Source organism: Salmo salar, chromosome ssa05 (genome assembly GCF_905237065.1).
Source record: "Salmo salar chromosome ssa05, Ssal_v3.1, whole genome shotgun sequence".
NCBI lineage: Eukaryota > Metazoa > Chordata > Actinopteri > Salmoniformes > Salmonidae > Salmo > Salmo salar.
This window is the reverse complement of record NC_059446.1, coordinates 48,776,750-48,789,730: the sequence shown is the minus strand read 5'-3', so window position 1 is coordinate 48,789,730 and position 12,981 is coordinate 48,776,750. Positions and strand designations below refer to the sequence as shown.

The 12,981-nt window shown below is 46.1% G+C and overlaps 1 pseudogene; it reads left to right on the top strand.

Annotated features, from left to right (window-relative positions):
* LOC106604992 (protein MMS22-like) overlaps positions 1 to 12,981 on the top strand; it is a 34,246-nt pseudogene extending 21,265 nt beyond the window's left edge.

Sequence of the window (12,981 nt, the reverse complement as noted above, 5' to 3'; positions counted from 1 at the left end):
ACCACGGAATTCTAAACAAATCTTGTCTACATTTTCTTCATATCATGTGTCTTTAGACCTGTCTAAAATTAGTAATGGATTAATTGAGATGGTGTAGGCTATATTAAATTGATTTATGTACAGTACCAATCAAAAGTTTGGACACACCTACTCATTCAAGCGTTTTTCTTTATTTTTACTATTTTCTACATTGTAGAATAATTGGGAAGACTTCAAAACTATGAAATAGCACATATGGAATCATGTAGTCACCAAAAAGTGTTCAAATCAACTCAACATATATTTGAGATTCTTCAAAGTAGCCACCCTTTGTCTTGATGACAGCTTTGCACACTCTCTGCATTCTCTCAACCAGCTTCATGAGGAATGCTTTTCCAACAGTCTTGAAGGAGTTCCCACATATGCTGAGCACTTGTTGGCTGCTTTTCCTTCACTCTGCGGTCCAATTCATCCCAAACAATCTCAATTGGGTTGAGGTCAGGTGATTGTGGAGGCCAGGTCATCTGATGCAGAACTCCATCACTCTTCTTCTTGGTCAAATAGCCCTTACACAGCCTGGAGGTGTGTTGGGTCATTATCCTGTTGAAAAAAAAATGATAGTCCCACTAAGCGTAAACCAGATGGGATAGCCATGCTGGTTAAGTGTGCTTTGAATTCTAAATAAATCACAACAGTGTCACCAGCAAAGCACCATCACACCACCTCCTTCATGCTTCGCGTTAGGAACTACACATGCGGAGCCAGTTTCATCATAGCGCTTGATAGTTTTTGTGACTGCACTTGAAGAAACTTTCAAAGACCTTGAAATTTTCCGGATTGACTGACCTTCATGTCTTAAAGTAATGATGGACTGTCGTTTCTCTTTGCTTATTTGAGCAATTCTTGCCATAATATGGACTTGGTCTTTTACCAAATAGGGCTATTTTCTGTATACCACACCTACCTTGTCACAACACAACTGATTGGCTCAAACACATTAAGAAGGAAAGAAATTCCACAAATGAACTTTTAACAAGGCACCTGGTAACTGAAATGCATTCCAGGTGACTACCTCATGAAGCTGGTTGAGAGAATGCCAAGAGTGTGCAGAGCTGTCATCAAGGCAAAGGGTGGCTACTTTGAAGAATCTCAAATATATTTTTTGTTACTACATGGTTCCATATGTGTTATTTCATAGTTTTGATGTTTTCATAATTATTCTACTATGTAGAAATGAATGAGTAGGTGTGTCCAAACTTTTGACTGGTACTGTAGATGTTCCAAAGGTCTGCATTAGTGACTTGTAGGCTATGCATGAAAGCCAGGAGATGCTAAATGTGTTTATTTTAATTAATGGTCAATTACCGTGAGACCGGCAGTTATTTGCTTGACAATCACCGGCTGCAAAAATGTAATGACCGCCACAGCCCTAGTCATGATAATGCTCATAATTTGTATGGGGGAGTTTCAGTCCCTGTTCCTCAATATGTGTTGTGTCCGTTCTAGGGGAACTATGGAGCCCTCTGGGTGCACTGCAGGGGGTGGTGTGTGTGTGTGTGTGTGTGTGTGTGTGTGTGTGTGTGTGTGTGTGTGTGTGTGTGTGTGTGTGTGTGTGTGTGTGTGTGTGTGTGTGTGTGTGTGTGTGTGTGTGTGTGTGTGTGTGTGTGTGTGTGTGTGTGTGTGTGTGTGTGTGGTAGTTATTGATCTCTAACTGGTGTTGCAGTAGATTGGTTTGACTGCAGAGAGGGCGACTGTGTGCCTACCGCTGCGTGGCTGAGTGTCTGACATTTAACATGATCTCTAAAGGCATTTGTTCACGGTACGCGCAGGATCCAACAACGTTGCGCTGGGTGTTTTTCTCATACACACAGACACACACGCATGCCTGGCATGTCTCTCATCAGCACCAGAGAAGGAGTGATGGAGCTTTATGATGGAGGAAGGGACGGGTGGGGAGATCTACCAATACATATGCACTCTGATCTTGACTAGAGCAATGCAAAGTCTCAGTGAGTAATATGAATGTCACACACTCAATTTGAACTGTGACACTACTATCTCTTCATCTTACTATGACCAATGGAAACTTATGTCCCTTGTTTCTCATCCATCTCTCTCGCTCTCTCCTCTCCAGGGTGTACTCCAAGTTCCACCAGCGGCGGATGCAGGAACTATCCGAGGCTGGGCTGATGAACTTCCTGCTGTTGTTCGTTGTGTTGACCCGGCAGGCCGAGCTGGAGGACGTGGCCGGCCGGGCATGTGAGCTGCTGCGCCTGCTCCCTCCGGAGACCCTACAACTAGATCCTGGAGTTTTTGCTGGCATGATCACGTGAAAAAACTCCTGGCCCTACCTATCAATGCTGTGATCTAGAAGCCGTAAAGGGGTCAGTCAGGCGCCAGTACTGACATCTACAAAGACAGGATTGTGCTGTCCTCTGTTCCCCCTCCATCCCTACGATAAACCCAGCCCATCCATTGTGTCGGGAGGCCCCTCTCTGTCTCTTGGGGCCCCGTGGCCCCCAGGTCACCTTCAATAGTTACGGCCTCTAGGGGCCCCAGTGCGGTCACCATGGGTATAGCGGCAGGTCGTGAGTATGTGGAGTGACTGTGTGGCGGAGAGTGGAGACGGTGTCAGGGTGAAGTCACCGGCGGGCCACCGGTGTGTGTTACACGGACGACCCAATCAGAGGTCAAGGGTTTAGAGAGAAAGGCACAGGTGACACAGGTGTCTGTTTTGGTGAGGGAAGAAGTAAAAGGGTAGGACAGAGGTGTCAGGAGGGAGAGGATGTCTGGTTGTATGTAAATGGACCGGACCACTACAGTGTTGTGTTATTGTTCAGTTTGGATTACCCTGAGTCAGCGCTAGTGAAGCAGTAAGCTGCCAGCCTGCAACAATCCTCACTCACGACTTATATGAGTGTGTGCTTGCTTTGACTCACCTGTGTATACATGCCAACACTCCCACATACACACATACCTCCAAGGTGAAACACTAAGTGTGCTAGTGCTGGGAATTGCCAGGGACCTCACAATACGATATCACGATACTTAAGTGCCGATACGATATAAAAAATATTGCGATATTGTCAATACGATATATCGTTCAAAAAAATCCCGATATGTAACTGTAGATTTTTCACCCATCACTATCACCCATCTTATTTCAGTCCAGGCTCCCGTAACGCGGCATATCTCGTTAGCTTCGCTAATTCTAAAAACGTCCCCATCTCATATCTCGGGGTTGGAGGGCACTCATTTGCACAAACTCCCAAAGGGGACAGTGTTATGGCCGAGATCACGCTGACCCATTTAATGAAATAAAAAAGCGCTCTCTCAAATTCGTCCCGCCAAATTATGCTTAATTCTCCATCCTGGCAGTACTTGGTATCTCTGTGATTAATGTGTTTTCAGTGACACAATTAACAGGTAATTATGTAGTCCTGCAAATTGTGCCTCGCCGTCATTATGTTTATTAAGAGCAGAGCGGAATCTGCACACATCAAGAGAATTATCCCGCCAGAGGCCGAGACCAAGAGGTGTGTGTGCGTGTGTGACAACCACTGACTCGTATGGCTGTCGCCAAGGCCGGCCGCCCGCCTAACAGCCAACCAGTAGGCTAATTCCTCACATTGCATTCCTTCCCATGATCCTGTGCATGAGGGCTTGAGACCCCTGTGTCGCCAGAGGGTGTGTGTGAGGTCTCAGTGGTACACATTCAGTATTATATTGGAGGACGGGTGGTGGACAATTATCTGAGATCTTAATTAAGTGCTCTCCTCCGTATCTAGACCCTACGCCCCTACACCTTGGCCCTCCATTGGACCCTGAGTCTCTCTCTAAAGAGCAGTGGATGGACATTATAGAGGTGGTGGGAGGCAATAGTTGTTTTCCCCTGTCATTATTTAAGGCCCAGTGCAATCATAAACATCATTTTCCACACTGAGGTTGGATAATACTGTGTAATTGTGAAAATTATGATAATGCCCGTTTAGTGTAAGAGCTGTTTGAAAATACCGCCTGAAATTTTTGCCTGTTTTGGTGGGATGGAGTTTTGGCCTGCCTGGTTACATTAGTTAATAGACCAATAAGAAAGAGAGTTCCAAACCTCTCAGGCAATAACTGCTAGTTTTCAGTTTTTCCCTCTTCACTGAGACCACTCCCAGACAGTCCTTGCAAAAGTGTTGCTTGAGAAATTGCTCTTTGCTGAGACGTTATTTTTGTTTATTTTTATGGTTGAGTATTTTAAATATTTTCACTATTAGAATAATATCATGACATTTTATCAGATGTCCGGATAGTCGAAATACATGTGTTAAAAAACTTGGGAATGGGGCCTACCGAGTGGTGCAGTGGTCTAAGGCACTGTGCCACTAGAGACCCTGGTTTGAGTCCAGGCTCTGTCGCAGCCGGCCATGACCGGGAGACCTGTGGGGTGGCGCACAATTGGCCCAGCGCCGTCCGGGTTAGGGGAGGGTTTGGCCGGCAGGGATGTTCTTGTCCCACTGCGCACTAGCGACTCCTGTGGCAGGCTGGTCGCAGTTGCCCGGTGTACGGTGTTTCCTCCAACCCATTGGTGCGACTGGCTTCTTGGTTAAGCGGGCATTGTGTCACAAAGCATTGCGGCTTGGCTGGGTTGTGTTTCGGAGAACGCACGGCTATCGACCTTCGCCTCTCCCGAGTCCGTACGGGAGTTGACTGGGACAAGACTGTAACTACCAATTGGATACCACGACATTGGGGAGAAAAAGGGGTAAGGTCCCGTGTGGCTCAGTTGGCTCAGTTGGTAGAGCATGGTGTTTGCAATGCCAGGGTTGTGTGTTCGATTCCCACGGGGGACCAGTACGGAGAAGAAAAAAAAAAATGTATGAAATGTATACATTCACTACTGTAAGTCGCTCTGGATAAGAGCGTCTGCTAAATGACTAAAATGTAAAACAAAAAAACAACTTGGGAACTGGCTTGCTGTGCATCCTGCGTGACTAAAGGAGAGAGGTGATACTCTGCTTGCTTGAGTTTGACCCGGGAAGGAGGAAAAAAAGAGAGAGTAGCCATACAGATAGTGCCTGTCTTGACCGCATCAAATCAATGTAAAGAAGCTAGCTAATATAGCTAGCTACCTAGGCTAATTGAGGCTATTTTGCTGTGCTTCCCGTCCTTGTCTACAACTCATTTTAGATTAAACAACAGCCTATCTGATGATTGGTCGTTGTAGCCTACTCCTTATCATTTAACTAACTTAATTCCGTAATTTTTATTCAACTTTGCATTGATTTAAAGATCTACGTTGTTTGCTTCATTTGGAGCCACTGTAGACAGTGCCACTTTGATTAGCTGACAAAAACAACAAACGCATTAAGCCGGTGTAGACTACAGTATGTCTTAACTACACTGAACAAAATATAAAAATATAAACATGCAACAATTTAAAAAGATTTTACTGAGTTACAGTTCATATAAGGAAATTGGTCAATTTAAATAAATTCATTAGACCCTAATCTAGGGATTTCACATGACTCGGAATACAGATATGCATCTGTTTCTCACAGATAGCTTTAAAAAAAAAGGTAGGGGTGTGGATCAGAAAACCAGTCACTATCGGGTGTGACCACCATTTGCCTCATGCAGCGCAACACATCTCCTTCGCATATAGTTGATCAGGCTGTGAAATGTTGTACTACTCTTCTTCAATGGCTGTGCAAAGTTGCTGGATATTGTCGGGAACTGGAATACGCTGTCATACACGTTGATCCAGAGCATCCCAAACATGCTCAATGGGTGATATGTCTGGTGAGTATGCAGGCCATGGAAGAACTGGGACATTTTCAGCTTCCAGGAATTGTGTACAGATCCTTGCAACATGGGGCCCTGCAATATCATGCTGAAATATGAGGGAATGGCGGGCGGATATATGGCACAACAATGAGCCTCAGGATCTCGACACTGTATCTCTGGGCATTCAAATTACCATTGATAAAATGTAATTGTATTCATTGTCTATAGCTTATGCATGCCTATACCATAACCCCACCGCCACCATGGGGCACTCGGTTTACAACTTTGACATCAGCAAACTGCTTGCCCGCACGATGCCATATACACCATCTGCCATCTGCCCGGTACAGTTGAAACCGGGATTCATCCATGAAGAGCACACTTCTCTAGTGTGCCAGTGGCCATCGAAGGTGAGCATTTTCCCACTGAAGTCGGTTACGACGCCGAACTGCAGTCAAGTCAAGACCCTGGTGAGGACGACGAGCACGCAGATGAGCTTCCATGAGACTGTTTCTGACAGTTTGTGCAGAAATTCATCGGTTGTGCAAACCCACAGTTTCATCAGCTGTCTGGGTTGCAAGTCAGTCTGTGTGTGTGTGTGTGTGTGTTAGTGGCTGCAATTGGGGGAGGGGTTAAGTGGGGTCTCTAATGGTGTGTGTACAGCTATAAGAAGCGGCAGTGAGGAGGATTAAGTGGGGTCTCTGACTATGTCTTGTACAATGAGCCTTGATGGGTGTGAAAGGCCCATTCCGCCGTAGTAACGAGGCTAATGAATTCAGACTCTAATCGATTGTCTCAGCTCTCTCTGGATTAGATGCAACCTTGCTGGAAGGCGCAGGCAGAGTGTGTGTGTGTGTGTGTGTGTGTGTGTGTGTGTGTGTGTGTGTGTGTGTGTGTGTGTGTGTGTGTGTGTGTGTGTGTGTGTGTGTGTGTGACACGAGTGGGGAGTGCAAGGGGAGCTGAGGATGCCAGTACTCAGCCCTCCCTCCCTCCCCTCCATCGCTCCATCCGGGCGAATGAGGGGACAGGAGGATCATCTCCAGTCTAAATGAGATTACAGCTCCTTCAGCTGCTTATCTGGGCTAATGCCAGCCGCCGTGGAGCCAGGCAGACACAGCAGCCAGAGCCCAGTCTGTGTACAGGGGATCAGCCCCGCTCTGCCCTGTCCTGTTCCTCTCTACCTTGCATCGCACCGCATGACCTAATCCCCCCCAGAGATGGGAAGAGTGAGAGAGCGATGAAGAAGGATGGAGATAATGTGAAAGAGAGGAGGGAAGCGGAATATAAGAAAGGGAAGGAGGTGGAGAGGTGGTGTGAAGGAGAGATACTGTGTTTCTGTTGAATAAGGATGTTATTGGTGTGTGTGTGTTTCTCTCCTGTGTGGTTGTGTGTGTGTGTGTCTCCTACAGGACGGTCCATCAGCGCAATGTCCAGCCTGGCCACTTAGCATGTCCCCCCCGGTGCCTGGCTGCCTCCTCCCAATGCCAGCGTGGGTAAAGGCCGCCACCTAGCGGTGGCAGCAGCTCTCTGGGCCAACCTTTTCCCCTTCCTCCGCAGCCTGCGCCTTTCCAACACCCCTCCTGCCCAGCTGGCTGATGCTGCCGCAGGTCAGATGCACACCCAGAGGGAGAGAGGGAGAGAGTGGGAGGAATGGGGGAGGAGGATAAATGTTCACTGTACACAACAATTTCACACTGTGGGTTGCACACACTAACAATTGTCTTCCTCATGAGATAATATACACTGTCTGCCTTTGTCTCACTGTTTCTCTCTCTCTCTTTTTTTTCTCTCGTCAGTTCTTTTACTCTCAATATCTTGCATCTGTGCTTTGTGTTGAGCATGCAGTGAAAAATCTTTCCATTATAGTATGACTCTCTCAAACGTATTTTCCATGGTAGTTACCGTAGGTAACATGGTATGAATGTTGACTCTCATTTCCAGGATTTACTCTGCCCCCCCCCAAGACCTCCAGCCCAATCCCATCCAGTCCATCATGCAGTGCTTCAGCTGGGACGACATGCTGCACCCCCCTGCTAGTGACTTGCTACCTACCCCACCTGCTCCAGAACAGGTAACATTACTCCAGTACATTACCCTAGTAAGCAGGGTCTGAACTTGTCCAATAAGAAATGCTTGTTTTTGGTTTTTATTGCAAAACACTTTGCTACGGAGTGCACTAATGAATACAAACCATGTGTGGTGGCAGACATCCAAAATGATCATTCTAAGCAAGGTGCTGCACAAAATCACTGCTCTACAAATCACCTTTGCATTCCAAACTACTATCCATCATGTGAGCCTCCTTTATACAGATTAGCACATCTGTGCAGCGCTTTGCTCTGGTGGAACATAGAGATTGAGATCCACTACATTGCGGTCAGACTGCACAGAATCACTGATCTACAAATCACCTCGCATCCCAAACAATAACGAATTATTTGATCAAGATGATCAATTCTGCGCCTCACCTTACTCTAACTTGTGATTCCCTTAAACACATTTGTCGTCTGTTCTATGTCAAACTGACCTCTCTTCCCCAGCGAGCTGGTGTATTCAGTGAGCTCCGGCTGTGGAGGTTCCGTGTCGGGCTTAGCCCAGACCCTGTCTGTGAGAGCCTGGTTCCGCTATGTTCGGCAGCAGCACATCCACATGAACCCAGATGGCATTGACAGCAGAGCAGGTACAGAACCTCAACCTAGAACCCCGACCATTTAGCAAACGCTTTTATCCAAAGGTACTTAGAGTCTTGCGTGCACACACTGGCCAGGCCTCACTGGTCTCCGTTCAGCAATGGAACGACATCCTCAGTCAGTTAGGCCACATTTAAAACACTTGCAACCTACACTTCTTGTCTATTACAATATTATGATGATTTCCCATTCGTTTCTGTTTTTAAGTATGTGTATTTCTGTACGTTTATTTCAGTGTTTTGTTGTGGATATGTAAGTGTGTGTGTGTGTGTGTGGCAGTTGGAAAGAGTGTGGCGCTAGAAACACTTAAGGTCGTGGGTTCAGGTCCCATAAGGAGCTAATACACATCCTAAAAATGGCCAGCATTTACACAGGCAGACCAATTTTGATATTTTGCCCAATTATTGGTCTTTTGACCAATCAGATCAGATATTCTGCCGATAATTGGGCAAAAGATCGGAATTGGGATACGTGTGTAAATGCAGTCTTTGGATAAAAGTGTCTGCTAAGTGGCATATATGATTATTTATGATGTGTTACTGACTTTTTCCAGGCAGGACTCTGGAGGAGCTGTTGTCAGAGCTCACTAGGCTCGTATTAAGGCTCCCTGAGGTGGACTCCCTACTGCAGAGGGCCGGGCTGCAAGCTAGTGCCCAGGTCTGCTCTGGAGATGTTCATCAAGGTACTACACACACACACTGTAACAGGGTAGCACCACGTCACACACACAGTGTAACAGGGTAGCTTGTCATCTCACACACGCATGTGAACAAGGATATTTGCAGCATGCAAGATACATACAGGTAATCGCCAAAAGAAAGTAAACACTTGAGTAAATGAGGGATACAAAGTATATTGAAAGCAGGTGCTTCCACACAGGTGTGGTTCCTGAGTTATTTAAGCAATTCATCCCATCATGCTTAAGGGTCATGTATAAAAATGCCCAGTTGTCCATTATTTTGGCTACCATGTCTAGAAGAAGAGATCTCAGTGACTTTGAAAGAGGGGTCTCAAAGTAGCATAGGGGGTTTTGAGGGTGTGTGTGTGTGTGTGTGTGTGTGTGTGTCTCGAACAACCGATCTCAACCCAATTAAAACCCTTATGGGAGATTCATGGAGCGGCGCCTGATACAGCGTTTTCCAAAATGCAATTTCTCGGGGAAGAATGGTGTCACATCCTTGCAATAGAGTTCCAGACACTTGTAGAATCTATGCCAAGAAGTATTGAAGCTGTTCTGGCTGCTCGTGGTGGCCCAATGCCCTATTAAGACATGCATTTCCAAACATATACAGCTTAAATACATTATGTCGCTTTTGTATTTTTCTTTTTCAGGCTGTGGGGCGTGTGTACAGTGGGCTGCAGATGTTGTCTGAGCATTCTGCCATGGTCGCCCGTGCTCTGGACTACACAGGGGGACATCATGAAGTATATCAAACACTACCTGGTCGATAAGAGTCCTCAGGAGGGGCTGCTGCTGGCCTACTGGGCTGTGGGTGGGTGTATGCATCACGGAGGGCTGCCCCTATCCCCTTAGGCTGTTGTATGAATCTCTAAGGACTGGATAGGTGTAAGGTGGAGCTATAACCTTATTGCTTATACCTATCCAATCATTTCAGATCTCTACAAGTGTGTAGAAAAGATATTGGCTTGAGGTCAATTTGGTGTTGGGCGAGAAGGAATCGGCGTATGTGAGAGGATCAGGATGAGCAATTCTGCCCAGCGACTTGCTTCGAGCCTATCTCCTCAAACGCATTGAATGTCTGTCATCCTTGGTGTTGACTGTGTGTGTGTGTGTGTGTGTGTGTGTGTGTGTGTGTGTGTGTGTGTGTGTGTGTGTGTGTGTGTGTGTGTGTGTGTGTGTGTGTGTGTGTTTCGTGGTAAAGCACTGGAGTCCCCTGCTGGCCACCTCCAAGGCCCAGCAGCTGTAGTTCAACATTGTCACCGGGCTGCTCCTCCCTAACTCTCTGTCCGGGCTGGACAAGGCCTTGAGGGACAGCCTGTCCCTTGTCGTGTCTTTGGCATCATTAAACTGAAGACATGTTTATCAAATAACTCTCTGTAATTATTATTACGCTATTAAACTGATTAATCGTGTAACTGTAATTAACTAGAAGGTCGGGGCACCAAGGAAAATATTCACATTACAAAGTTAGAATTTTCCTAATATAACTTTCAGATATTATAATATCTGATCCATGAGTCCTCTGATTAATGATGTGTTAGTTTACCTCACGTTAGTCTCATTCCAAACGTTGTAAATTGTTGGTTATCTGCACGAACCCAGTCTTCACTATGAGTCATCCATACATCAATTGTCTTAAAATCATTTATTTACTAAACTAAATAATTCACAGAAATGCATAAACAAACAGATATGGTTACAAGGAAATGATAGGAGAATGTGCCCTAGTGGGCTAAACCGGCATGGCGGCTTGTTACACAAAGAAAGGGGGTTGGGCTTGAATGAAAGAGCGGGAAGACTGAGTAACAAGAAAAAGCAGCTATGCCATCGTAAATACATTATCGTATGCATTCTAAATTACCGCCCATTAGGAAAAGGAAAATGCAATAAATATTTACTCTGAGCTACGCTTCGGTAGGTTGGTCGTAGATGCTGGCCGTGTTGGCCAACAGAGATCTTCCTGTCCTCGGAAGAATGTCACTGGTGGTAAAATGGATACGTTGTAGTATCTTCATTGTGTGTTAGACTGGATCCGTCGTCCGTCCTTTCCTAGCCCACATCTACAGCGGCCACTGCTAACTCAACAGCTAGGAAGTATCACTTCTGTAGTGAATAAGTTCAAAGTTCATTCCATTCGCAACCAAAACTCACGCCAAGGTTGGCTTAGTTCTGTACTTGACATGTGTGTCCTTTTAACGCAGAGGCTGCAGACCTCACGTACCCGGAACAGACTGGTTACGTTTTCGTCACTGACTTATATAGTGGCGAGGGGAGAAGGGTGTGTTTCATCGTTTATAACCCCTGTCTCTTCACAGGGGCGGGCCACTGATTGGTCAGGGCTCTTTCCTTATGAAAACCCAATTCTCCCATTTGGAAGCTAAAATTACATTTAAACTCCTAACAAACCGTTTCAATATCAAACATTTAAATTGCACAACAATTCTATGTGAATCTGATAACTAGAATGGGTAGACTTTCCCAGGTACAGTTTATGTCATCCTGTCATCAGTCATAATGTCTCAGATGACAACCGAACTGACATCCATACTCATTAAGTTCCAACGCATATTTCCAACTGGTTCTATTACCGAAATATGGTTCCTTTCCCCCAACTTGTTTGATGTTCCCAGACTCTCTATATTTAACAAAGGCTATTCAAAAGTCCTTCAGTAGGGTCAGAGAGAGAGGGGAAGGGGAGAAAGGTATTTATTGGGGGGTCATAAACCTTACCCACAGGCCAACGTCATGACACCCTCTACCTGCAGGTGGGACGCATGAACAGACACACGCATACACACCCGCGAACACAAACACTCCCTATACCTAAACATTATGTTACTTACTACCCCAGTTTGGATACTTCAGGAAAAAAGTATTGTTTGGATACTTCAGAAAATACTATACTAGCAGGGTTAGAGGGGAGGAAAGAAAAATCCAGAAGTATTTTCCATGAGAATTAATAATACTATACTGACCTCTCTCACTGTGTGTTTGTCTCTCCTTTCTTCCCCTCCAGGGTCTGTCTATAGCAGCCAGTATGTCTGTCTCAGGGAGCCTGCCTAAAGAAGCAGCTCCGTGATGTCATCTCCAAGTACCTTGACCATTTCCTGCCTGCCACTCCATCGGTTGGGGCCACAGCCAATCACCCGGCGCTGCTGGCGGCCTGCGAGGTCACACCCACCCCACGTGGGGCAGCACTGAGGAGGAGCATCCTGCAGGTGATCAGGTAGGATTCTGACGCTCTGGGTAGAGATTGCTCTTAGGCACATATCCAGGATGAGTTAACCCTGCCCAAATTCTAGCCTTAATAATTAGGTAAGGGAATGCGAAGCCAAACTGAAATTGGAGCAGTGTCTCAGGACAACTTCATCCTAATCCACCTTGACAGCCTCCTAAGAGCATCTACTAAATGGCCAGACGACTGGCTCTGTGTCATACCTCTTCTGTGTCTGTCTCCATAGTGAGAACTTCCTGCATTTTAAAGGTCACGGTCCTGGCCTTCCTATTGGAGCTGCTGAGACGGAACAATGACAGTGACCCCGCCCTGCTCACCATGCCCCTTCCCCTCTCTGCTCCGCTGCCTGAAGCTGGTCAACGAGCCTCACGGTGAGAGTACACACACATAAAGACACGTACACACAGTAATCATATTTGTGAACAATGTGCAAACAAGCTTGCTTTTATGGGTAGTGTTTTTCTAGGTTTTTGTGTGTGCAATGTGCATCTGTGTGTGGTAACTAGTCTAAAAGCAACTGTGTGTTCACAATGAGGAGGACCAGTACAGAGGCCCTGCAGCTGGTGGTGGAGAGATGTTCAGGGGATGCACCATGTGACCAGACTGTCACTGTTCTACGGTGA